This window comes from Papio anubis, chromosome 11 (genome assembly GCF_008728515.1).
Source record: "Papio anubis isolate 15944 chromosome 11, Panubis1.0, whole genome shotgun sequence".
In the NCBI taxonomy this organism is placed as follows: Eukaryota; Metazoa; Chordata; class Mammalia; order Primates; family Cercopithecidae; genus Papio; species Papio anubis.
In genome coordinates, this window is record NC_044986.1 from 75,881,797 (window position 1) to 75,908,507 (window position 26,711).

Below are 26,711 nucleotides of genomic sequence, written 5' to 3' on the forward strand. Positions count from 1 at the left end.
TGTACATTAGTAAAATTAAATTAAGTTTTCAGTTCCTCAGTCACAATAGTCACATTTCAAGCTCTCAGTAGCCCCATGGGGCTAGTGGCTACCGGGTTGGACAGTGCAGCAGTGGAACGTTCCCATGGTGGTAGAAAGATCTGTTGGCAGTGCTGTGCCTGAAGTGGTCACTCTGTAGCCCGTGGGCCTACCCTGTTGGCAGCTTTGGTGACTGCTCCTCTCCCCCTCGATGCATGGGGGACCTCCCCGCCCAACCCCCTGGGGCTCTTAAAATGGGGCCACCCAGTGTCCTTCCCAAGACAGTGTCAGAAAGTAATTATGAAACCCACATCTGTCATTTATGAGTAAGTCACCAAGGTTCTCTGAGCCTCTGTTTCCTGATCAGTGCAGTAGAGCTACCTGTCACTGCCTGGCAGGGTTGCGGTAGGGAGTAAATGAGATGGGGCTGAAAGGCGCTTAGGTCGGTATCTGGTCCATAGTAACCTCTCAGTAGCTGGCAGCTTTCATCACCCTTCAGGTGGATTCATCCCCTCGCAGCATGGGCTCAGTTCCAAAACCAGCTGGGCGTTTGGTTCCCCTTGAGTTCCTGAGCCCGAGAGGTTGGGTTCTCTCCACCCAGCTCCACCACCAGCCCCCTTCTGTCTGAGCCTTGGTTTTCTCATCTGTACAGTACTCCTGCCTGTCCTTGCCCTGTGTTGCAGCTGGAGACCTTGCTGTGCCCTGTGGAGGGTGGTGCCATCTGGGGGCTTATCCCTGCCTCCGGCGTGGCCACTGTAACAGGAGAGCCTGAGAAGGTCAGGGGACAGAGGTGCACAAGTGTGCTTGCCACTTGTCTGTCCCAGAGAGAAGCTGCAGGGCTGTCCCTCCTGCAGCCATCGGGGAGGTCCCAGCGTGTGTCAGCTCTGGAGGAAGTGAGCGTGGCCAGCACCCATGCGCCCACTTTCATTTCCTTCTTGGGGAATGAGTGATGAGAGTCTGCACCCTGGACTTCTGAAGCCTGCCAGTGATTTGCACAAGGACTTTTTCCTTGAGGTCCACGTATAGTTTGTCAGCGTCTGTGAGCCCCTGTGTTTCTGGGCAGAGGGTCTGTGAGTCAAGCCATGTTGAGGTGGCCCTTAGGGTCCAGCCGGGGTGGGCTCTCAGAATAAGGACTGTGAGTCCAGCCTTGGCTTCCAGGTGCCCCAAGGGTGCCTGGAGAACCGCTCGCTGAGAGGAAATTCTGGGAGCCAGGGAAGGATCCCAGGAGCCAACACACCGCTTCCTGTCAAACCCTAGGCCCTGACACCCGCGGTGTCCTTGGTGTCAGGATGGGTACTGGGAGACAGAGCAGCCTTCAGGAGCAAGGCCGGAAGACCGTACTGGGGAACAGACCACGTGCAGGGAGAAGGCACAGGCAGCTGGGGGGCCAAAAGGGGCTTGCTGGGGACTTGCGGCCATCGGAGAGATCGAGGAGGTGAAGACTGGGCACTGAACTGAAGTGGGAGGTTTCCAGGTGGGGTTGCCCTCACCCCACAAAGGTCCCCTCCCGAGCTTGCTCTCAGCATCTGTCCCCTTCCTCTCCTGTCTTCTCCACACACCGGGACTTCTCACTCTGTCTAAGCCTCAGTTTCCTCATCTGTAGAACTGGAGACTAGTACTCATCCCCTAGGGCTGTGGGAGGATTAAAGAGCTCATTCCAGCCAGCACCTTGAGCACAGTGCTGGGATCTCATCGCCCCTGAGTAAACATGAGCTGCCCTTGCTGCTCTGCATGGTTCTCCTCGTGTTTGTGGGAGGCGTGTTCCTCTGGGTCACTTGTCCTCCTGCTCCCCAGCTTCGGGGTCTCTTAATTGTCCATTGCATCCCAGCCTATCCAGACACGCTCCCAACCCCTCCCCCCATGCATCTGTTGGGGGTACCTTTTCTCCAGCTTGAGCCCTGAACTGGTGGAACATGCAGAATGCCCATCTTCCCCAAGAGCCTGAGACATCTTGGAGCAAACAGTCCCCCTGCCTCCCGCCAGGGCCCCAGGGCTCTTGGCCAGAAGCTCAGGGCTCACTCAGTGTTTGCAGAGCAAAGGCTTGTGTCTTCCCTGCAGAGAGTGGGGGAAAGCTTGGGTAACCCACAGGTATGTCTTCATTTGATTTGCCAACAATAGGCTCAGAAAGTTACTGGGCAGTCCCAGCATGCCCTGGAAAAAGGACAGAAACCATTGTCCCAGGGTGTCAGGGCAGCAGCACCTAAAACAGAGAAACGCCCCACCCCCACCTTACTAGAACCATGGCAGCCTCGACCATTAGGTCCTTAGTGGCTTCCAGGAGGCCACTCGGGCAGTGGGTCTCCCAGGAGCAGCATCAGGACAGGCGGGGAGCAAGAGCCGAGCGCTTGGCTTCCACTGTAAGCTCAGGCTCTGGCTCCTTCTGTCCAGGCCAGCTTTGGCCCTTGAAATGGAGGTAGGTCCTCCACCCTCCCTGAACCCTGCTCTTCCTTTGACTGCTGCTGCCCAAGGGCACCCATAGACAGCAGGTGGGCCTCAGGAGGCAGGCTCCTGCAGGCCCGTGTACCCACCCGGCCTAGAATTAAGTCTTCCCAGCATCAGGCTGATCAGGGGCCCATAATCCTCTCAGAGCTTTGCATGGTGTTGTACCTTCTCAGAGAAATACATTTAGTGACCTGGATAAGATCTTTCTCCTCAGGTGACATTCTTTGGGATGGAGATTTCTCCTCTGGGGTTTCTTCCCAGGTGTGGCTTTCCTGGTCGTCCCCTCCTCTCTCCCAGGAGTGTGTAGTCCACCACACTCTCATCTTGGTACCTCTGGACTCTTACCTAAATAGAAACCAGCCTCTGAAATGACCTGGCCCAGACTCACTTCCCTGGACACCTCCCCGGTCTTGGGCACCTGCTACCTGAAGCCTTGCTTTCGTCCCACCCAAGTGATCTTGTGCTTGAGATGTCCTTCTGCCACCTAGCAGCATACTCAGTTACCACTTCTGCAAAACGGAGACACCCTCACCCACAGGCCTGTTATAGCAACAGGATTCACTGCGTAGGCTGCCCACCGAGTGTGTGAGTGTGTGCAGGCATCTGCTGGGGACCCTGGATGCACGCCCCCCCGCCCATGCCCTTACTAACACATACACCTGCGACCCTTACCAGGTACGCTGCACCGCCACTACAGCACTTACTGCAGCCCTTGGTATGTGCAGGAGTGTGGCATTTCTTCAAGTTCATGACTATGACTGTAGCTCGCTCAAATTTGTATGGTGAGCGTCCAGATAGGCCACATATGCATGTAATGTATTTTGGAATGAGTGAATGAACAAAAGAAGAGCTGGGTCTGGTCCAGGCACTGTGGGAAAGGTGAAAAAAGACACATCCCGTCCCCTCTGGGAGCTTAAAGTCCCAGAATTAAGATAACAGAGCTTGAAGGCATTGTGTGCAGAGCCAGACATGCATCTGGGTGAGAAGTAGGGCTGAGCCTGTTGCAGAGGTTGTGTGTTGATGAAGAAAAATATAAGATAGGACATTTGCAAATGTTGCCTGGGTTTTGCATCTGTGTGCATGTATCAGGTAAACATGCAGTTGAACACGCCTGTGTCCACGAGGACGTGTGAGGGTCGTTTGCAAGTTGAATGGCTATTGGATATAAGGTAGTGTACTTGTGAGTTTGTACAGGCTTACAAACACACTGGGTGTTGGGAATGTGTCTGTGACATAGGAGGGGAACATGGGGAACTGGGTGATGTAAATGTGTTGACACATTCCAATCCCTTTGGGGCATGCAGGTACCTGCACTGTCCCTCCCTGCCGTGCTGGGCCGTCTTGGATTGTCTTGGGCATTTCTAGAGTGCTTCAGAGTGCAGAAAAGCACTTCCACATATGCAGTGACTTCTCCGTGCCCAGCAAAGGGTGGGAACTGAGGGTCAGGGAGTGTGGGGAGCTGACGGGTGGAGGTGTGGCCTGAACTCTGGCCTTCTACCTTCCAACTCCGAGATTTCAGTGTCCACCAGGGGACCGGCGAGGTCCTGTATGCACTTCCCTGGCAGTGCCCTGGGGAATTTGGAATCCAGACACAGGAGGCTCACTTAGATCCAGGACTTTGTGAGAGGCTCCTGAGCAAAGGAAGGATGACTGTGACCCCAAAGATACCCATCTGCTCAGTGTCCATCATGCCCTGTGTGGATGCATGGGCCTGCACACATGGCCCCACACACAGGCACATGCACACACACACCCATGCACACACACGCACACTCACACACATACTCATGCACATACTCACTCATAGGCACCCCACCCTTGGGGTTTTCCCAATTAAGTTCAGAAAACTTAATTGTAGCTTAAATTTTCATTTTCAGCCAACTTTGTTTTTAATGTTGAGTAACTATCACTTGTTTGTATATACTTCAGAAACAAAGTCCCTGGGGGAGAAGGAGGCTGTTTTCTTAAGCTGAATCCTAGAACTCCAATTAGGAGTGATTGTTCCACTTCTAAGGTTTTCCAGCCGCTTCTTAGCAAGCCCTGCTGAGCCCCTAATTAGGCAGCCAGGGGCGCCCCTGTTCAGGGCCCAGTGCATCTCAGAGTGGCCTGTTTGAGGGCCAGTCTTGGGGAAGTTCAGGGCCAGAACCCCAAGTGGACCTTCAGGGTACTGTGGATGGTCCTGTCTGTTCAGGGAGTGGACTGGTGTCATCGCCCACCATCCCAAGGCCCTGGCTGCCTCTAGGGACATCAGTGCGGGGCACAGAAGCAGAGTCAGGGTGCCGTGGGTTTAGGGAAGCCCCATAAGCCGGGCTGGACGGCCCTTGGCCCAGGCGGGGTCCCGCGAGGAGGCTGCCGAGTGCTACTCTTGCTCTAACTGGGGATCCACCCATGATGGGGCCTGGCCCGCTGGTCTCCATTCACTGCTAAGCAAACTAAAGCTCACAAAAGTACCACAGGAATTAGAGCCAGGGCCACCCCTCATGCAGGTCTGGGTGACCAAGTCCTGCCTTGTAGTCAGCGTGACATTCCATGCCATGGGTCCCACTTGGGTGGGGGATGGCCTTCCCGGGGTGAGGCAAAACTGAGAAATTTGAAGGGCAGTTCAGACAGGTGGGCGGAGGCGTCGGTGGGTGAGGGTGCCGGGCAATGCAGGGAGAGCCGACCGAGTGAGGGACCTTGGCCTTGTTGGCTTTCAAAACCAAACACCTGATACCTTTCACCACAGTCGTGATTTTCAGCACGCTGCCCGATGGTCCCCATCCACTCTTGCTGGGGAAGAAGGGTGTGTGGTTGAAGAAACAAACCTCTTGCAACCTCAAGATCTGCCTGAGCTGCCCATGACAGCTGGTGCCTACTCGCGCCCCGCAGGGCTGTGGGGCTGACTGGGTGCTCTGGTGCCGTGGATGCCCGTGGCCACCCTGGGAGACGTTGCCCTCCACCCAGCCCAAGCCAATTCCCTGTGGCCTTGGGGAGGTTCAGGTTTCTGCCTGCCAGGTGGGTAGCTCCGCTCGTTCCCCGCAGCAGCAACTGAGCTCACAACACTGCCCTGCTCCTGCCACCTGAGCCCCCAGGTGCCATCTGCCACCCTGTTTGCAAGCGGCAGGTAGGCGGCCTCAGGGCAGGGGACAGGAGAAGGCAAGCAGATCCCAGATGGGGAAGGCCAGGCTCTAGCCCTGAGGGGTAGGCAGTGCCTGGCCTGCCACCTGGCACCTGGGTTGCCCCCACCCTTCTTTGGGAATGGGTGTGAGCAGGTCTGTGAAGCGTGGGTATGAGTAGGTAAGGGGGCGTCCCCCTAGCATATCTCTAGCTTAGTTTCTCTGCAGGTGTGAGGAGTGGAGTCCCTCTGGGCAACTCTGTGTGTATCTGCTAACCCTCTCTGTCTTGAGCCCGGGCATTCCCCAGCATCCCTGCCCGCGCCCCTCTCATTCCTCTGTGCCTCTCCAAGTGTACCTTCCATGTCTCTCAGGGTCTCTGTGTTCCTGTCTGTCTCTGTCTCTGCATTCTGAGCTCACGAGGGTGCCTTTGCCAGCAGAGCCACCTCTCCCCCCCAACCCCCCACATTGAGTTGTTCTACTTAATTTCATTTTCCCAGGGCTCCAACTCACAGAAATAAACCCTCCCTCCCCACCCCTGCACTTTTTCGATTTAACAAGCCTGCTGGAAAACAATAGTGATTTCCGCATCGATCATAAACAGAAGTGATTACCATACAATTACAGCCTGAACCATCAGCCTGGATGCAATCACAGAGCCGCATTGTAAATCGGAAGACAATTGCCTGCAGAATTACCCCCAAATTGGTTTAAGTGGCAACAAAGGAGTGTTGGCATTTTGGTATTTTGGAAAGGGATGGCAGGAATGCGGGTGTCCTGGTGGCAGAGAGTCCCCACTGGGAGACCCCCACGGCCCCTTCCTTGGCATTGAGGAGGCTCTTGCTGGGGAGAGTTGCCTGCCACCTTCCCCCACCCCATTATTCTCCCTTCAATTACTGTTCCCTGCCCGTCTTGGCACAGCTTGTCATAAACTCATTTATACTAATGTGTGAGTGGCTAAGTGTGCCTTCGAACTTGGCCAGCAGATAGGGGTGAATCTGATGGAATTCTGGGGGGCCTCCTCAGCTCCCCAGTATCCCCCTTTCTCCACTCCCATCTCACCTCTGGCTCTTCTATGTCACCCCATCCCTCTATGCTCCTGGCCTGGCACCCACCCCACAGTAACCTTCCCCACCATCTCCCAGCCCTCGGTAGACTCTGGCCAGCATCTCCCACATCCCATCCAGGGCAGCCCACTCCCTCCTGCAGCTGCAGTGTGTGCCCTGCATCCTTCCCAGCCACCCAGGCCAGCTGGAGGCCACAGTCCAAGCCAGGTGGGCTAGGGCGGCCACTAGAGGGAGGGAGCCTGCTGGTGCCCCTGCAGCACGTGCTAAGGGGAATCACAGGTGGGTCTGCTCCTTTCCAGTCTGTGGTTTCACAAGCAGTGCCCTGCCAGCAGGACCCCTCTGAGTGTCTGAAGACTGGACTCTTAAGCTCCAGCTGTTTCCACCGGGGGCATGTCTTGCTCTGGGAGGTGATTTCTCTCCAGGGCCAGGCTACTCTGAAGTTACCAGGAAACCTGCCCACCCACTGACACAGTCAGATCCCCTCACAGGCGTCCATATCCAGGTCAGAAGTGCTTTGGCATGCCCCATCTGATCCTCACAGAAAGGTTTGTGCATGCTTGTGATTTTACTCTAGTTTTTCCATTAAACACATATAAAAGAGGTGGGGAGACCTGAGGGGTGACATGGCTTGCTCCAGGTGACACAGCCCATCAGTGAAGAGTGGCGTCTTCAGGCTCCTACGTGAGTGCTTGTTCCTAGATGCTGTCTGCAGCCTCCCCAGACCCACATGAGGTAGACTGGGGTCTCACCTTGTCGCTGACCTGCCTTGAGACCTCAGACAACACCAATAATTTAAGCAAGCCCGAGTGAGTACATGCTCCGTCCTCACCTGTTTATTCACATGTCAGCTCCGCTCATCCCACTGCAGCCCTGTAAGAGGATGGGCGGGTCCCTAGTGAGGGGACTAAGGACCAGTGTGGGGACCAGGCTTCCCCAGAGCCCTCAGATTCCTGGTGACAGCAGCTGGTCTGCCCCCTGTCTGCCAGCCTCTGAGCCTCTGCTAATGCACCCTGGAAGGCAGGAGAAGCCGGATGACCCTGAGCTCTTTTGCATCTGGTGCCACTGAGGGCCTCAGTTGTGCTGTCCTGGTTGCTGTGCAAAAGCCTTAGGACCGGGCACCATCTAGAGTCGGTGTATCTGGAACCAGAAACTCTGTTGGCTGCCCCAGCTCTACCCTGAGTCTGGGGACCATTGGTGTTGCCTCGGGCTTGGCCTGTGGGGCTGGGGCGGGTCAAGCTATGGGGTGACCCTGTGCCTGGCATTGGGAGGTGCTAGCATTGGGAGGTGACTGATCTGGAAGAGAAGCCAGGCCTCAAAGACCACGGTGATGTTCAGGGAAGAAGCTGCTGGTTTTTGCCTGTCAGGCAGACCTGCCCTCCCCAGGCCCCACCATGGAGCCTTTGCTCTTGCTGTCCATTTCCTGGGGAGCCAGGTGTCCAGTGGAAAGACTGGGTTCCAAACCACAGAGACCTGGACTCAGGTTCCATCTCTGCCACTTTATGGTTTGCACCATCTTTAACTCTGAGCTGTATTATGAGACCACAAAGGTGATTGCTGCTGAGTCCAGGGCTCTTCAGACAATAGCCCGATGTCCTTGGTCTCAGAACCCAGAGGGAAGGGACCTCGCTTTTATTAAGCGTTCATCATGTGCCAGGCTTTATCCTGAGCATTTTAAGGATGGCCTGCTTACTCTTCACAACAACCCCAAGAAGGTAACCAGAAACTGGATTTGCAGAGCCCAACGTGGGAGCCACTATCCCCATGTGCTAATTGGAGCTTAAATTTAATGAAGTGAATTTAAATGGGCCGGGCAGGTGGCTCGTGCCTGAAATCCCAGAACTTTGGGAGACTGAGATGGGAGGATTGCCTGAGCCCAACAGTTCAAGACCAGCCTGGGCAACATGTCAAGGACTCATCTCTACTAAGAATCAAAAAAAAAATTAGCCAGGGGTGGCGATGCACACCTGTAGTCCCAGCTACTCAGGAAGCTGAGACAGTAGGATAGCTTGAGCCCAGGAGGTCGAGGCTGCAGTGAACCATGTTTGCAGCACTGCACTCCAGCCTGGGTGGATAGAGCCAAATCCTGTCTTTAAAAATAAAAAAAAAAAGAGAGAAAAGAAAAGAAATAGTTAAATGGAATTTAAACTCAACTTCTCAGTTGCACTGGCCACACATCAGATGTGCAGTAACCCACGCGGCCCTACCTCCTGTTTTGGGCAGCACAAATCAACATTTCTAATACTGCAGGAATTCTGTTGGCCAGCGCTGTACTCTGTTATCCTACTTCATAGTTGTGAAGTTGAGAATGGTTGGTGATTGTCATGCGTAGGGTCTCAGCTGGATGAGGCAAAGTGGGACGTAAAACTGTGCCTATCAGTGCAACATAGCTTTCAGCACCAACATTCTAGGCTCTCCTTTACCGCTCAGCCCAGACAGCTCCCCTTTCATGACCCTTCCATGAGTCTAAAGCCCATGGACTGTTTTCTCTGCACCCTGGAGCGGAGCCCAAGGCCTGCCCCAGGGTGGACACTTTGGGGTGAGTATCTGGAGTGGGTGATAGAAGGAATGACTGACTGAACATGGTCTGCTGAAACTTTGGGGTGAACTCACTCCCCTCCTGATAGAGCTGATGTGGGGAGGGCAGAGCCAGCTGCTGAGGAGTGATGGATGGCCCCTCTCCCAAGATAAATGTAGCAGTCAAGGTAATCGGATTGTGTGTGACGGTCTAATTTGTAGGCGAGGGGAGGAAGCGCCCAGCCATGCCTCGCCCCAGCCACCCATATTAGTTTAATCAAATGCCCAGTATCTAAATGACTGGGCCCAAGTGATGGATGATGTGGGCTTTGTTAAATGCTGTTGCCCTGTCGAGCCAAACTTCCCAAGGCCCTGCCCAGCTCCTGGACTCTTTAATTTGTTTTTTCTTGCTTGGTTATCTCTGCGTGGGGCAGGGCAGGGGTGCTGGAGCTCTTCTGTCTGTCTTAAAGCCTCTGGTTTTTCATGGAGGAGACGAGAGAGGAGGCCAGACCTGGGGGAGGAGTGGGAGGGAGTCACCTTCTGCCTCTTCTGAGAAGCCTTCCTGTGTTGCTGCACAGACTTGAGGAGCCCGACTTCCCAGAACCCTTCAACAGGGCTTCATCGTGCATGGTGTTGCTTCTTGTGTTCCATGCAGACTCACCCTCACCTTGTGCTTCTCACTCCATTAATGGGGTATTTTGGGATGCAGGACATTCTTCCATAGGAAAATTTGTCAAGTTTCCCTAATGCTTAGTGCTTGTTTCTGTTTCTTGAGAATTTTCCCCAACCCCTAGATCATGAAGATATTCTCTATTACCATTTTTTTTTTTTTTTTTTTTTTTTGAGATGCTGTCTCGCTCAGTTGCCCAGGCTGGAGTGCAGTGGTGCAGTCTCAGCTCACTGCAATCTCAACTTCTGCCTCCCAGGTTCAAGTGATTCTGCTGCCTCAGCCTCCCCAGTAGCTGGGATTATGGCTTGCACCACGCCCAGCTAATTTTGTATTTTTAGTAGAGACAGGGTTTCACCATATTGGCCAAGCTGTTCTCAAAGTCCTGACCTCAAGTGATCTGCCTGCCTTGGCCTCCAAAAGTGCTGGGATTACAGGTGTAAGCCACTGTGCCCAGCCTTTCCTCTGTCACCTTCTAGACAGTATGTTGTTTTGCTCCCCCTCTCTCCACTCCCCTCGACTTTTTGTTGGTCTGTGGTGTGAGGTAAGGGTCACGTTTCCGATCTGGTCATTCTGAGCTCTGAGCATCTGCTGTGTGCCCCAGACTAGGCTGGGCCCCAGGAAGAGATGAGATGAAAGAGGCACAGGCATGACAGTGAGTTTGAGTTTGAAACAGCATGCATACTCTGCCAGGCTTTGTGTACCTGCAGTGCCCTGCCTTCTATCAATGTTAATTGTCACCCATGTGCCAGGCATTGTTCTAGGCACTGGGATGTGCTGGCGAATGCAGCACACGGGAACCCTAGCCCTGGTGGAGCTTTTGTTCCAGCGTGGAGAGAGGGGAATCAGGACTTTAAAAGCAGGTGGTGATAGGTGCTCTGAAGAACAATGAGGCAGGGAGGAAAATAGAGGGAGTCGGTGGTGGGGAGGTATTACAGTTCATAAACGGGGAGGTCAGGGAAACTCTGGCTGAATGAGGATGAAGGGGTGAGAGAGTGAATCACGTGGCTGTCCAGGATGAGAACCTTCCGGGCAGAGGTGGCAAAGTCTCTGGTAGGTGCCAAGGATAGAATAATCCTGGAAGGAAAAACCCAAAGCCATCAGCAGTGGTTCCCCTTTGGAAGGAACGGCAACAGGGAGGCGTCAAGGAGACTGTGTTTTTCAATGCACGTCTTTTATTTGACTTCTGTATATTTCTAATCACGTGTCCATATTACTTCTTCAAAATAGCATTTCAAAGTTAAGTGGAACATTGAGGTGGAATCATCGGATGTTATGGGAAAACCGGGTTTGGAGGCTGGGGAAACGTTAGCTTTATAAGGAGAATGAATTGTGTAGTACTTATGTAAATGAAAAATAATTGTATATATTAAAACTAAATAGATCCCACTCTGCTGTTTTTGCTGGTTGTCCTTGGGCAGGTTTCTTAACCCCTCTGAACACTAGTTTGCTCCTATCAAATCAGGGTAGTTGTCTCCACAGGATTGTCAGGAAAATGAACAGAAAAAGGGGACGTGTCTCGTTTCTGCCTGGCCTGCCGTTGACCTTCCTGAGGACATGTCCCTGCATGACCTGGCTTTCTTCAGGGCAGAGAGAGACTGTATCCCTGTCTCCAGATTCTCCAGGGGTCAAGACCCCAGGAAGGCCCAGACTCTGCACGCCGGCTCCCCCAGGGGTAGTTGGGTATGCCCCAGACCCCCAGGCTGAGCGTCATGCAAGACCCTGCGGCCCCACCGGGTGGTCGGGTTTCTCACCCGGCCGGCCCCTCAGAGGCCCCTCTAGCTCGTGCCCAACTGGTGCCCACTCAGCTCAGGCCAGCTGGTCACCCAGCTCCAGTACCCCTCCCTACCCGGTGTTTCCTTCCCTCTCCCCGCGTGCTGCGTTAATTTTTCATGGCCTCCATCAGAGGCAGAAGGCAGAGAGCTGTTTTCTGCAGGGAGAGAGCAGGCGCTGGAGAGGGAGGAGGGAGAGAGCTGCGTGCTGATTAAACACTGCAGAAGCCTAAACAAATGATGGCTCCCTCCCCCAGCTGCTCTGGAAGAGAAACAGGCAGCCCGGCCTGAACTGCAGATGGCCCAGGCTGCTGTCTGTCCCTCGCCTACCTGGGGCTGCTTCCTAGAGCCGGCAGTGAGGCGGAGCCTGCAGGACCTAATTCAGTTCTTACAGCCACTCTGTGAAGCAGGCTCCAAGGCAGAGGGGCTGAGGGACACCAGCAAGTGGTGTTGCTGCGAGCTGCTGGGCAGGGGACAACAGTGTCCTCTCAGAGTAGTGGCTTTAATTAGACCACACATGGAAAGTGCTCCGAGCAGTGCCTGGTCTGAATCAAATTCTCCATCCATAGCCACTGTCAAGGTTACCTTGTTACACCTTTAGAGCACCGAGGTGAGATAGGTTTGCATGCAGGCAAAGAAACCGAGGTGCACACACCTGCCAAGATCACACAGTTCATAACCAATAGACAAAGCCAGGGCTCCATGTGCCTGGCTCCCTTCTAAGAGTCCTTTCTCCTGTCTCATAGGCCAGGGAGAAAGAGTTCAGTATCAAATCTCCAGAGCTTTGAATGCAAAGGTCAGGGGAGGTCCACAGCAGTATCAGCGAACGTTTGCCAAGCACATGCTTCTGCTGGCCCTAAGAACTTGCTTATGTCCTGAACCCAGAAGGGGAGAGAGAAGAATGGTTCCCCCCATCTTGTTCATGGAGTAACCGAGCACCTGCATCTTGCAAGCACTGAGCTCATCCCCTGGTCTCGAGCAGTGGTTCTCAAAGTGGGGTCCCCAGGTCAGCAGCATCAGCAGCACCTGAGAACTGACTAGAAATGCATTCGTTGGCTCCACTCCAGACCCACTGAATCAGAAACCCCACTGGGGGTGGAGCCCAGCATGCTTGTGTTTTAACAAGCCTTCCAGAGTATTCGAATGCATGGGCAAGATTGAGAACCCCTGGCCTGGAGATCCAGGCTGCAGTGAATCCTGCTCTGGGACCGCACCATCCAGACATCACCCCAGGTGTGTTACACTGAGTAACAGGTGCAGCCAGGAAGCACCAGATGTAAATGGCATTCTTATAAACCATTCTGATTTTCATTGCAACAAGGCAACTGGATATTTAAAGAAACCTCACAGAGAACCATTTCATCAGGTAAAGGATCTTCTACAAAAAGAGAAATTCTCTCATTTCCTCCCTCCCCTCAGTGTTCTATAAATTCAGTCCCTATCTCAGGTTGTCTTGAACAGCGTGTGCTTGTGCACGACTAAAACCGGTAGCTAGCATGCTAAAAGAGTGACACGTATTCTCCAGAATGCACAGGGACCCCTGCAGCTCGGAAGGAGGGCCCAGAGCAATGAACGGAGACCAGTCTGGTGTTTGGGCAGCCAGTGGGCATCCACTGGGCAATCTCTTGGGGACTTGGAGAGGTTTTATAACAGCCAGGCATGTGTGATTTCCAGGGCTGTCAAGCCTTCATACTCTGGGTTTCTTGGAAAAGGAACGGAACGACCGATTAGGAAGTCAACACATAGAAACATGAAATGTGCTAGCCGTCAGCTGCTTCTGCTGGATGAATGGATAAGAGGGAAAACCCTACAACAGGTTTTGGGTTGAGAACCCATCTGAAGGTTGTTATCTCCCATAGCACAGGGTCAGAGGGGAGCGCCTAAGTACCACTGCATGCGCCGGCGCAGTGGCACAGTGACGGAGATGGTGCCGTGCGCGCCTGAACTTACAACACCTGTTTCCAGAGTGGTCACAGCTGGCGTGGAGCCTGGCCTCATGGCTCCGGTCTTTGCTGGGTTTAGACCTCAGGTGCACTAGCTCAGAGTTAGAGGAAAAAATCGCCTTCTGAGTTTCTTGCATCAGGAACCTGAGAGTCTTGGCAATTAACCAAGTAAGTCAGGCACTGTACGCAGGGAAGGATGGGGTGGAGTTGGGGGTGCAAATGGTTGGAGGCGAGATGGTAGAGTCTGGTCAACAGAATCACCCAGCAAAGTGCAGCCCACCCCAGTTCCTCTCCTGCCCCTTGTTACCTTGGCACACGTCTCCTGAGTCACTCCTTAGGTCTGAGAAGCTTTGTGGGTTTTTTCTTTGTAAGAAACAGTGATGCCCTAGGCTCACCACCTCCCCAAGGCTTAGTGTCAGCACCAGGCCCCCAGGACAGAGCCTGTACTCTGGTTTCATGAGCCCAGGCTGGGTGGAATGAAGCCACTTGAGGGGTCCTGGAGGTTGTCACTGGCAGGGAAAACCAAGGACTTGGAATTGAACACTAAGGGTTGAGGTCAAATCAAATCAAGGGAGTACACGACAAGGCCTCTCGGTGCTCAAACTCATGGTCTCTTGCCGCCCATGAAGTCCAGATAGCCATAATGTGTAGACCCCAGGGTCTTTCTGACCCTAGGAAGGGCCCAGCCTCACTCCAACCACTTCTTACGCCGGGTGGGAGAGGACACAGCTAAACTGCCTGCACCCAGCTGGGAAGGGTAAGGAGGGGACCTCCTCAGAAAAGTAAATTATGCAGGGAAGAAATTGATTCCCATAACCCCTCGTTACCCTTCCAGCTCCCTGAGAGCCAGCAAGGAGCAGTGGTGTTTAGCCCTGAGGAAAAATTACATGTGGAATGGAAAACACTCACCGGGGTGGCTCCTGCTGGAATGAGAGCTGGAGTGCAGGCTCCATGGTTCCCAGGCATGCGGGTGTGGCTCAGTTCTCACCTTGCAGATGCAGTGGGAGTGTTGACCCAGGCCAGCCTGGGGACTGCCTCCTCACCTCCCTGCGTGGGCTGACCTTGTCACCTCACCTCTGAGCTTACCTCTGTCCTGCCCAGCGGTCCTTGGGGCAAAATGGAGGTCGAGAGGCACTTGGCACTCACGCCTCACCATGGACACTGGTGCATTCTTGGGTACCTCTTGGCCTCAATCTGTTGCTGGGGGAGGGAGGACTGAGGCCCATTGCTGAGGCCCTGAATGTGGGGAATGTAACCACCCACCCCCTCCTCAGGGCACCTCTCCCCTCTCCAGCATGCTTGCTTTGCTATTAGTGCTACCTGATTTCCTGCTGAGGTGGTCTAGAGCTCCTCCGCCATTGCCCTGCTGCCAGCAAATTTTTATCCCTAGCATAAGATGACAGAGACCAGCCTTGGCCCTGGCCTGCCACACACTCAGGTGTGCACTGAAGCGGAGTATCTAGTTTCTCCAAGATAGGGGCTGTGACCTGTGACTACCCCACCTCCGGGGGGCTTGTGAGGGCCTGAGGAATGAGGAAGTGTGAGCCAGCCCCTCACAAGGGCACAGTATGTCGTGACAGCTCCTGTGAGCTGTTCTCAGCTAAAAGTGCACGGTAGGACTAAGGGGGCACTTTGCAGAAGCATTTATTGGGGCACCCCCAAAAAGAAAGGGGCATTCCGTTTCTGTGGACAACACCCTCTTGAGCTTGTTTTGGGGTGTCTTTGATGGCCCCTGAGTTGCAGATGATAGTGTGAGGTGGCAGGGAATTTTCTGGGCTGGGGTTTTAGTCTGGTGTCTTATCCTGGGTCTGTGCATCCTGCCCAGCCTCCACTGGGTGAGGCATGGCCAAACCGGTTTGGGAAACAGCGCTGACAAAACTAGCCCTGACGGCTCCGAGGTTCCCTGGAGTTCAGTTCCCAGGGTGAGTTCACATGCCTCGAGGCTCCCAGTTCCCAGCTCCTGCCAACCCGGGCAGCCCTTGGGGAGAGGGGGCGGGCGTGTGTGAGGAGCGTTCCTAGAGGGAGGGACAGGCTGTAGGCCGTCTCTCAAACCAGACTGGACCATAGGACCTGAGAATACAGGACTTGCCCAGCACAGGGAAGCAGGTAGGGCAGGGTGGGCAGGGTGGGCCGGGCGGGGAGCTGGTGTGCACATCCCAGGCCAGCTGCACCACGCAACTAGCCTGTCCTCCCTATGCACAGGGCTTCAGCGTGTGTGGGGACTGGGGGTGGGGGCGGCGGAGTTGGATAGCGTCACTCGCAGCCCAAGCGCCAGCAGACAACTCCTCCTTTTTTTTTTTTTTTTTTTTTTTTTTTTTTTTTGCCTTTCTTACCCACAAGTGATGGTGATGGAGGTGCAGGGAACAGAACGTGGGAATGATCTAGAAAACCCAGGAGGAGCTGAAACTCAGTTCAGCTTGCTACTAATGGTGCTGAGGCAGCAATACCATCAGTCTTCAGGAGAGTGAGATTTTCCCCCAAGGAAAACCTCTCTGATTTAGGTTCCAGGGGTCAGCTGTCAGGGCCACCAGAGTCCAACTCACAATGCCCCGGAAGTGATGTTTTCTATAACCGAGGAGAAGGCCTACCCCCTCAGCAGCCCCAGCAGCTGAGACCGCAGGATGCTCCCCACCCATCCACTCTCCTGGGACCCTGTCACCCCCAGAGTCCTGCACACATCAGCTGTTTGGCCTCAGTGAATCTACTCTACTCTCTGGGCTTTGGCCTTGATCAACAGAGCAGCTCGACGGAGTGAGCTCTCTGGAGCCCCTTCCGTCTGTAATCCCTGCTAGCGGCATGGAGAGGCAGTCCACTCCAAGTGTGCAGACAGGCAGCTCACCCCATAGCACCTGCAGGATTGAGAAGAAGTCATGCTCTGGCAAGGTCGAGACTGGCCTGTGCCCTGAGAAACATGACTCTGCTTGGAGGCCAGGGCTGATTCAGGGGCCGCAGACTTGAGGGAGCAGTGCCCACCCCCTGTCTTTTACATGTGGCCCAGAGAGGGGAGGAAGTTGCCCACAGTCACACAGGAGGTTCAAGAAGCTGGGGCTGGCACCAAATCTTAGGAGTGGGAGGCAGGCAGGAGGCACAGAACTGTCTCCTGGGGATACGCCTGCTCTCAGATGTGATGTCACAGAATTATGGGCATGAAAGGGGGACCTTCATGTACCAGCAGTGGGCAGGGTCGTGGTCCTGTGGAGTGACTGTTTGAATCACCCCTTCTTGGGCCTGGATTTCCCCTTTGTGGAATACAGGTAGTGTCATCCTTGGCAGGATCCTAATTGGGTCTTGGGAGGTTTGAATGAAGCAGGAAGAACCACATGGCTGGGAGAACCAAAAGGTGGTCTGTGTGTTCCCACGGCCCCGTTAGATCCTCATCATCCACAGCAAGGTGAGCCGGGCCAGAAGGGGTGCCCCATCTTGCAGAAGCACACATGTGGCCCCGAGGTTGCACTGATGGTGCAGTGGCCTCACTAGAGCCAACCCTGGTCTCCTGGGGCCCAGCGGTCACTGCCCCCGGCCCGAGGACTGCGAGTCTCTGTGGTCATGTGCTTCCTGTGCTGTTTCCTCCTGGGAGGAGGTGACCCAAGAGAGCTGGCAGGGAGGAGGCCCCTTTTCCTATTTCTGGGGCACCCAGCAGTGGCGGATCTACAGGCAGGAAGTCCAGCCCCGGAGCCCCAGCCTCCAGTCAGGCAGAGTAACAATTCTGCGGCTAGTCCTGTTCTCAGGGCTCATGAGTCAAACCGCTCATTCCTGTTTTGAGCAAAGCAGTCAGAGCAGGAATCCCAGGTCCTGCCCACCTCCCACCTCCTTCTGGACACAGTGGGATGGGGCTGAGGAGGGGCTTGGGCTCTGCCTACCGCCCAGGCCTCCTAATGTGGAGAGGACAGCTGCAAAGTCCCCCCAGCCCTTGCACCCACAGGCTCCAGAGGAGGAAGGGGTCTGCCTAGACCAGCCTCCTAGCACTGCTGGGCCTGAGAGCAGAGTCAGAAGCGAGTGGCTGTCGGGGTGGTTCTGTGAGGGCCTGGGGTGTCTGGATGTGGGCACAGCTGGGTGCTAGGGGAGCACCCAGTTCAGTAGGGGAAGGGACACTGTCTGCCCCAGGGAGCACCCAGTGTGAAGGGGTGGTGTGAGGCTGGGCACTCCTGAGCCATCTGTATGGTCTTAGAGAGGGGTGAAAGAAATTGTATTTTATTTGAGCAATTTTTTACAGTACTTAGGTGGGGAAATGGGGCACCCTCTCCATCCCAGGGGAACATGTATACTACAGCAGTGCTAACAGTTTATTCCCATGTAATGCTTTCTACATGCCTGGCATTGTACCAACATTCTATGTATAGTAAGTTATTTAATAATCCTCATGGTAATTTAGATGGTAGGTGCTACTTGTTATCCCCATTTTGCAGAAGGGAAAACCAAAGCACAGAGAGCTAAAGTAACTTACCCAAGATCACACAGCTGCTACGTGGCTGAGCTGGGATTTGAACCCAGGCAGCCTGGCTCCAGAGCTTGTGTTCTTGGTCACTCTGCCTCCTGGAGGCAGGAGATAGCATATTACTGCTTTTGGTTTCCAGGTGGGACTCTGGTGTGAGATGGGCCATCTCTCACATGTGTTGACAAAGGGGCCCTTCCTTCACCTCGTGGTTCCTCACACCAGGCCAGTGAGCAGGAGAGGTTCCTCTTAGTGTCTGTCCATTTTAGAGATGTGATGAGGAGTCCAGGCCTGTGCTGACTCAAGCCCCTGTGTCCGCTGCACTCTCCCGCCCCTCCCAAGCCCTCACCACCCCTTCTTTTCTGTGCGTGGCTGTAGAACCTGGGGTCCCAGGGATATTCAGGAGATCCCACTGCCTTGAACTCCCAGGTTTCCCTGGTCCCAGGACCCTGTGTTTGGGAGCTGAAAGAGGAGGATCAGAGGGTAGGGGGGCATGGCCTGGGCCCAGGAGCAGGAGGAGCAGCACCATCTCCAGGGAGCCCTGGGTGAGATGCTGGGAACATCTCACTAACATGAACAGCAATGCCGGCCCCTGACCAGAGGATGATCAGGGCTGTGGCTGGCCCCCAGGCTGTGTGAACTATTGCTGCTGTAAACTGCTTACCTCCTGTCCCCGTGACTGGGGTGACTGTGCATGTCATGAAACAGGTGTCATGTGACTCAGTTGTAGGTTTTATTTGAGGACAGCACCAGTCTCTGGACACATTCCTGATAAGATTCCTTTCAGAACTCTGTTTCTGAAGCTGGTTTCCTGCCCCCAGGAATGGGGAGCTGCTGGTGGGTTTAAAGGCCGCTGAGAGCCTGGTCACAGGATACTGCTCCCATTGTCCGGGTCTCAGTGTCTGTCCTTCCTTCCCAGTCGTCTCAGCATATTGGGTTATTTCTAGCTGTGATTCATGTCAGTGTGTTAGTCATCTGTTGGCTGCATAGCGTGTGCTAAACGCTGTGCTTGGTGCCAGGGTTGTAGAAGTGAAGCCCCCGAATCCAATCGTGGCCCCAGGGGCTCAGAGTGCTGTCGCTACAGAGAACCACAGCGTTCCCCTGGGTAGCCCGGCGCAAGATTCGTGTCTGCATCTGTCAAGCAACTACCATCTACCAGGCCCTGTGCAGCCTCTGGGGTGGGGACACAGATTGGAAAGAGGTGATCAGAATGCATGGGTGGAAGAAGTCCTCTGACCGCCTTGCTGAGGGCGGGTTGGCAGGAGGCAGGTTTGGAGATGGAGATGAATGACAGGATGCTGTTGTCATAATTCAGGGAGAACCGGCAGGGCTGCAGAAGGTGATTAGATTGGAGCAGGCAAGGAGCAACGGGAACAGACTGCAAAGATCATCAGGATGTGGTGACCAGCGGGTGGGACAGGGAGGGGCCTGCCTTCCTGAGGCAGCTTGAGGTGCTCCCTGGGATTCTCGTGGATGTGGGAGCAGGAACCTGTGACATGTCAGAGGGGAAAGAGTGGGGGCCTGGCTCTCCTGCCCCTGACTCAACGGGCAAGCCCCTGTAGCTCCCATGCCCACAGCCTCCCCCGCTGGGGAGTGGCACCACTCTCACTGCTGCTGCCACTTCAGAGGGTCTTGTGTGACCTTTTGTAAGCTCATGGGATGGAAGCATCTGAAAATGTATCATTCATATTTTTATGGAATCATGAACCCCACTTGCCACCTGCCAGGGCATGTTTTGAGGATGAGAGGGCCCTGCTTCAAGATGCTGCTGCCTCTGCTTTACAGGGCTCTTCCCCGGCCCCTCTGAGTGCTGCCCCATCCCTGGGGGTCTCCTGGGTCTCAGAAGCACCCCTCCCAGCTCCCCTCCCCACCCATACACATACTTCCTCTGTTCTCCAGCAGCCTTTTAGCTGCTAAGATGCTCTTTGATACTTAGGCCTTTGTTTCATTTTGCGTGTGGCTTCCCCAGGCTGCAGCGTGCTCGATGACATCCCGCCCAGCTGTACATCCAGGCTTCTGTTCCCTCCTCCAGACGGTCTCTCATCCCTCTCAGCCTCCCCCTGCTCCCCCCTGCTGCTCTCATCCATTCCTGACTGCCGGATCTTACCAGGAGCAAGCATCCCAGGCCTCTCGCTGTCCGCACCTCCCCTTGCCTGGCTCCACCAGGAGCACCTCTTTCCCTGTGGCTACCATGGCTGCCTCTGCTTTCTTGTTCCTTTTCAAGCCAAGTGCAGACTGGCAAGGAGGAAGCTTTTCCCAGGTGCCCAGGTGAGCATACCTGCTCCCCATGACACCTGACCTGATCGATGCTAACAAAAGCTGGTCACTCGGCCTGTCTAGACAATACAGCTCCACCCTCCTCACCTGGCACTCAGGCGATTCCTGAACTAGGACTGCACTCCTCTGCCTCTCGCCTCCTCATTTGGTCAGCCAGTCCTGGGCCTCTGTGCAGCTTTGAGCTGCAGGTACAGGGGCAAATACAGGGCCTGTCACTGCCCCTGGGGAGGGCACGCCCGAGCAAGCCAGGATGAGCTGCCCCGGCATCCCCACTCAGGCCTGCCTCACCCGACATCTGGTTTCATTTTTCCCCTTAAAGGACAGACAATATGGGGGCTGCTGGCTACAGGGGAGTTGCTGGAAAGGTCTTGGGGAAGCAAATGTTGGGAAGTTGGCTCTTCCTCGGTGCCCTCCTGCCTGGTCCCCTCCTGATCCTCAGAGCTAGTGCTTGTTCACTCCCATTTCTGTTTCAGATGAGTGACCACAGGGTCACCTGCTAGTGTTGGTGCTGTCTTCACTGGTACAGGGCCCTTAGACATATCCACCGGGTCCCATTTATAGAATATACCACTCCTGGTCACACACACCATTATTTTATATGCCACTAAGAAGGAAGACTGTGCCACCGATCACACCATGGCACAGCGCCACTAGAGGACATGTGCTGCTTGTCAGTGATCTTGGTTAAGTCACACCTGGTGTGGAGTGGACTTCCTGGAGATGCTACAAAGACTAGTGCAGGCAACAGGAACATGAGGTCAACTGTCCCTTCTGCTGAGGTCAACTCTCCCTTCTGCTGGCCCCTCGGGGCTGCTGCTTCACTGCGGATGTGGCAGTGACTGTCTGGATCTTGGCTACTAAAAGGCAGGGTCCTAGAGGGGGTCAAGGGGGATGTTGGACCTGGGTCTTGGCTGTTCTGGATCCTGGGGAACTGTCCTCGCTACCCCCACAAAAGATGGCCACTATTAAGGGGCTGCTGTGGGAGTCCCATGGGGTGTCCTAGAGAAAGAAAAAGTAATGCCTTCCCTCCGGGGCCACCGGCGCCTTGCCACCAGCTGAAGCAGAGGCACAGCTGCCTCCGAATGGGGAATTGATTTTTGCTTCCTGTGTCTCAGAGCAGGACACTCGATGTCCTCATTCTACCCCCAGGCAGCTCGGAAGGAGGCAGGGGGAAGGGGCCCTGTGCAACATGTGTGCCAAATAAGCACACAGGCCTGCTCATCTGCCCAGGGCCCCCACCATCTCCATGAACTTCTGGAGCTTCGTGCCTGCCCAGGGCCTTTGTCTCGCCCTCTGCTCTGTGATCAGAAGCAGAGATACAAGGTCCCAGGACCATCCTGTTGGTCTCTTCTCTACCGACCAAGGCAGTAATGCCATTCGTGGCATAATGAGCACATGTAGAGATTTGTGTGCCTGGCTCGCCTGTGCTTCATGGAGGTAACGCAGTCCCATCCGTATGGCTACCCTAGGAGATGAGGAAACTAAGGTGCAGGAAGGTTAAGTCACTTGCTCAAGGTGTTACACTGTAACAGACAACTGGGATCAGGTCTTGTGGGTTAGTTTCAGGCTGTGCCTCAGCAGCCCTCTCAGCGTTATGGGATGCAGAGGTGGGTATGGGGTTGCAGGGATTGGTGAGGGTCCTTGGCCCTCTGCCCATCCTGCACACTTGCTGGCTTCTACTTGGATATCACTGGAGTTGGTTGGCAACACTAATTTACACCCCATATGCAGTGAAGCAGGCAGCTCGTGTTAAACCCATTTTATAGATGGGAAACTGGAGGAAGCACCATTAGAGATGAGCCTTAAAGAAGTGCAAGTTCTGTAAGGAAAGAGGTGTGAAATTGTGGGGTGTCCTGAGGGGCTGGCGCATAGAGAGGTGAGCCTGGAGCCTGCTGGGCATAGGAGACTTATGAAAGAGACCATCTCCTGTCTGGAAGACTCTTGCCTGCTACAAGCAGAGCACACACGGCACTGAGAGGCTCTTCGTGCTAACTACTTGCCAGACGCTTTTAAACACTTTGTAGGTGTTAGTGTCATTCAATTGCACAATAAAGCTGGGCTCAGTGGCTCATGACTGTAATCCCAGTACTTTGGGAGGCCGAGGTGGGTGGATCGCTTGAGGCCAGGAGTTCAAAACCAGCCTGGCCAACATGGCAAAACTCCATCTCTACCAAAAATGTATACACACCCAAAATTAGCCAGGCGTGATTGGTGCACAACTGTGGTCCCAGCTACTCGGGATGCTGAGGCATAAGAATCTCTTGAATCCGGGAGGCAGATGTTGCAGTGAGCCAAGATTGCACCACTGTACTCTAGCCTAGGTGACAGAACAAGACTGTATACTCAAAAAAAAAAAAGCACAATAACCCTAAAGAGTAAGCATTAACATTTGGTAGATAAACTGAAGCCCAGAGAGGTTGTGTCATTTGCCCAAGGTCACATAGCTATGAAGGGAATGAGTTTTTGAATCCAGACTTTTAGAGTCCCTTGCCCTGAACCACAGGGTGGTAGCTGCCTGCTGAGGTCAGGAGCGATGGGTGCCAAGACTTCCAGCCTGCAGAGCTTTGCACGTCATCTTAAGTGGTTCGGACTCAGCAGTGGAGGCCATGTGCTGTTTCAGCAGGGGTGCTAACCTCGCCTGTTCACCGCAGTACCGCCAGCACACAGTAGGTGCTCAGCAGCTGGTGTTGAATGAACGTTGGGTGAGTGATAGAACACTTTGGTACTGAAGGTGAGAATGGATCGAGGTGAGGGAGTCTGGTCACAAGGATGCAGTTTGGAGAGGTGAGGGGAGCCCAGTGGGTTCACTTTAGACAGGTTGGGTGGTGCATGCTTATACGTTTTATGCTGAGATGTTTGAGGAGTGCTTGGAATTCTGGATTAAGGCTCAGCATTGGCAGCTGGGGGGATTCCCTGCTGCTATCCCAACCCCAGCTGTGGTCACCATGAGATGAGCTGGAAGGCCCCAAGGTCCTCGGCACTGGCCCCTGCACAGGCTGGAGAGGACGACAGGGGATGGGGCTTGGTGAGGAGCCTGAGAGCCCAGTTTCTGGGGTGCCTGCACCCAGCTCAGCACCTGCTTGTTAAAACTCTGATGCCTTGGGTGATGGGGGAGAGGGGATTTGTTTAGGGGTCAGAAGCAGTACATTTGCAGCTGGTTGTGCCTTTATTTCTCCTTCCCCAAGAAAGGCTGTTACCCATCAGAGATCTTGCTGGAGGAGAGGGGGCAATGGGCACTGCCATAGCCATGCTGTCAGCATGACTGACAGTGTGTAGTCCCATGGGCCTCTGTGGCCAGCTCCGCAGGCCCCCTCCTGACCCCAACCCCCTTTCTATGGCTGAACCTCTGCTCCCAACAGCCCGTCCTGCTTCTTGGTTTCTTTTTTCTTTCCTTCTTTCTTTTTTGGAGGGGAATGGAGTCTTGCTCTGTTGCCCAGGCTGGAGGGCAGTGACACGATCTCAGATCACTGCAGCCTCCACCACCCGAGTTCAAGCAATTCTTGTGCTCAGCCTCCCGAGTAGCTGAGATTAGAGGCGCTGGCTACCATGCCTGGCTAATTTTTGTATTTTTAGTAGAGACAGCGTTTCATTATATTGGCCAGGTTAGTCTCGAACTCCTGACCTCAAGTGATCTGCCCGCCTCAGCCTCCCAAAGTGCTGTGATTACAGGTGTGAGCCATCATGCCCAGCCCCTGCTTCTTGGTTTCTGACAGGCAGAAGGCTTCTCCATGTTGACACCCCAGATTGGAAGCGGCCCAGAAAGTTTGCACGGTGGAGCTAAAATTCCTCTCCACGCCCCTTGGCAGGCTTTGGAGTATCTCACTGCCAATTGCTTAGCCCCTTGGAGGGTGGCTGTGGGTCTAATGGCATTCATTGACAGCTGTGCACGTGATGTGTACATGGGCCTCCCACCGTGGGAGCACCAGGCAGGAGGCCAGTCGTCACCCATCTGTGGGAGAGAGGTAGTCACATGTACTGGCCAAGGCTGTCCTGGGCCCAAGCAAGCTGCATTTTATGAAGGGGGAAAGGGACATTGGGTCCTAGCTGCCATTTTAATTTGAAAACTGGGGTCCTCTGTATGAAAAGGGGCATTTGGGGCCAGCTCTCTTACCAGTGGTATGTGGGGCCCACAGGACAAAGGGACAGACTGGCCATGTTGGTTGCTCAGGCAGTAGAAGGTACTCGACCCTGCCTGCAGCAGAGAGGGACTCAGGTCAGGACTGAAACTGCCCTCCCATTGCCTGGTATGCCCTGCGCACACCACACCAGGTCCTCCCATCTCTCCCACTCACCCTGGGACTGTTTTCGCCATCCTAGCAAGTGCACAGACCAAAGGCATGCAGGTCAAAGAGGCATGCAGGCCAGCCCCGCCTAAATAGAGCAGACAGGCTTCCCAGTCCAGACGCGTGAGTGACGGCCAAAATCCAGGCGCACTCAGACACCCGCCCAGCTGGTGTCACTCTGTCTGTCCTTGCGTAATCCCCTGCCTGCCTCTGTCTGTCCCCGTCAGCCCTCCTGGTTCTCTTGATAGTGCCCAGACTCCCTTTTTGGCTGCGAATTCCCAGGCGTTGTCATTAACCCACGTTTGCCTCAGAACAACTTGTGTTGGTTTGCACCATAAGGAGAACACGCACAACATCCCGCGCCCCGCGTGGGGCTGCCAGCGTGGCCTCTGTGCTCACCCACGTCAGGGGTGAGGGGTGGTGACTCCCATCCCCCCACCACCTCTTGGTTGTAGGAAAGTGGCCTTTGTGGCTGGCTGATCCACGTATCACGCCTGTTTGCAGCATGCCAGACTGTACAGCAAGGCCCTGTCACACAGCCAACCTGCCTTTATTCCCTTTACGGAAACCACTCCACTAGGGGCAGGAGGACAAGGGCTGTCCTTGGCCGAGCAGGGGGTGGCCCATGACATTGGAGGAAAGCCCTGATTCCCCCATGGTGCCTCCGCCCCCTGCATGGCAGTCCAGCCCCCAGGAGGAGCGAGGGCTAGGAGGGGTGGGGCGGGCAGCAGGCGGCACCATCTGTGGCCGTCCTTTGTGCTGGCAGTGGAGCGATCCCTCCTTCGCTGCGATCCAGCGGGCCTCGTGCTTGGCGTGCAAATGAGTTTCCAGATGCCCAGTGTCCCCGCACAAGAGGCGGTACCTAGGGGCCTGGGAGAAGGATGGAGTGGGCTGGAGGCTCGTTTTTGTCTGTCCTGGCCTCCCTGAATAGGCTGCCTCTCCAGCTGCAGCAGATGTGTGCTGGACACCCACATAGGGGTGTTTGTTGGTTTCTGGGCAGACACACATGCTAGGGAGAGTGTCTCTTCTCTCATACTGCCCTCCTTTGAGGGTGGTGGCAAGGTGACCCCACAGAGGGGGGCAGGATACATCTTTTAAGACTTAGCTCATCCACCAGGCCCCCTCCTGGAGGGAGAAACAGGGGCCCTCTTGGGGACCACAGCCCCTGCTTGCCTTCTTGGTTGGGCATCTTTGTGTACCACACAAGCCGAGCAGATGGAGCAAGCGGCCCTGGTGACTTTTTAGGGCTTTGAGCTGACGGGAACCCTGTCCAGGATCCGGGCGGCTTGGGATGGCAGCCTGCCCAGCCATTCCCAGTCATTGTGCATATGGGCGTCTTCCACCAGTGCCTGCCGAACATGGTGGCGTAGAAGAGGCCTGAGGGGTTCCTTGAGTCTGAGGGGCTGGGGGGCTGTGAACACCTAGGATTTTGCCTTCTGAAGGCTTTCACCTCCTCCCCACCTTCTGGTCTGGTCTCAGGCTCTACCACCAGGGTGTGGGGCTAGGGGCAGGAGCACTGTCTCTGTCCCTGACGACTCTGGCTGTGGTTACTGTGAGTAGCTTTGCCTGACTGGGCCCCCGTCTACTCGTGTGTAGAATGAGGATAATAATAGCTAATGATGTTCTAGATGGTCGAGAAAAAAAAGGATGCAGAAGCACATTGTGCAGCGTCCAGATGGGAGACCCTTGAAATGTGGAGTCGGCTTTGCACCCAGCCGAGTGGCTGAGCAGTTGTGATTCAAAAGATGCCTGGTCACTCTTGCCCATCGACTACTTCCGTAACGCTCAGGTCACTCCCAGCAGGAGGAGTAGGGCATCAGCTGAGGTGTGGCCACCCTTTGTCCAGCAGTTCCACAGACCCAGCAGGCCCCCATCTGTCCCTCCCTGCAGCCTGGGAGGAAGGCAGGGCACGAGGCATTACTCCTTTTTACCTCTAAGCAAACTGAGGCCCAGAGTCTGTGGGCTCCTGGAGTCCACACCACAGCAAGATGGTGACTGAGCGCAGCGAGTTCCCCCAGCCCTCAGCTTTGTCATGTACTTCAGGAGGACAGGCCAGCTGAGACACGCTGGACAGCCCAGGCTGAGACATGCTGGCCTAGGGGGCGCTTTTAGCTCCTGTGGTCACAGGGGACAGTGAACAGTGAAAGAAAATGGCAGTTTTCCCCAGTCCCCAGTTCATGTGGGGCTCTCTCATCCCGGATGTG

At 54.8% G+C, this 26,711-nt stretch overlaps 1 protein-coding gene across 3 annotated transcripts in view; it reads left to right on the top strand.

Annotated features, from left to right (window-relative positions):
• ZMIZ1 (zinc finger MIZ-type containing 1) overlaps window positions 1-26,711 on the top strand; it is a 241,379-nt gene that overhangs the window by 179,634 nt on the left and 35,034 nt on the right. The gene's annotated exons all lie outside the window — the stretch shown is intronic.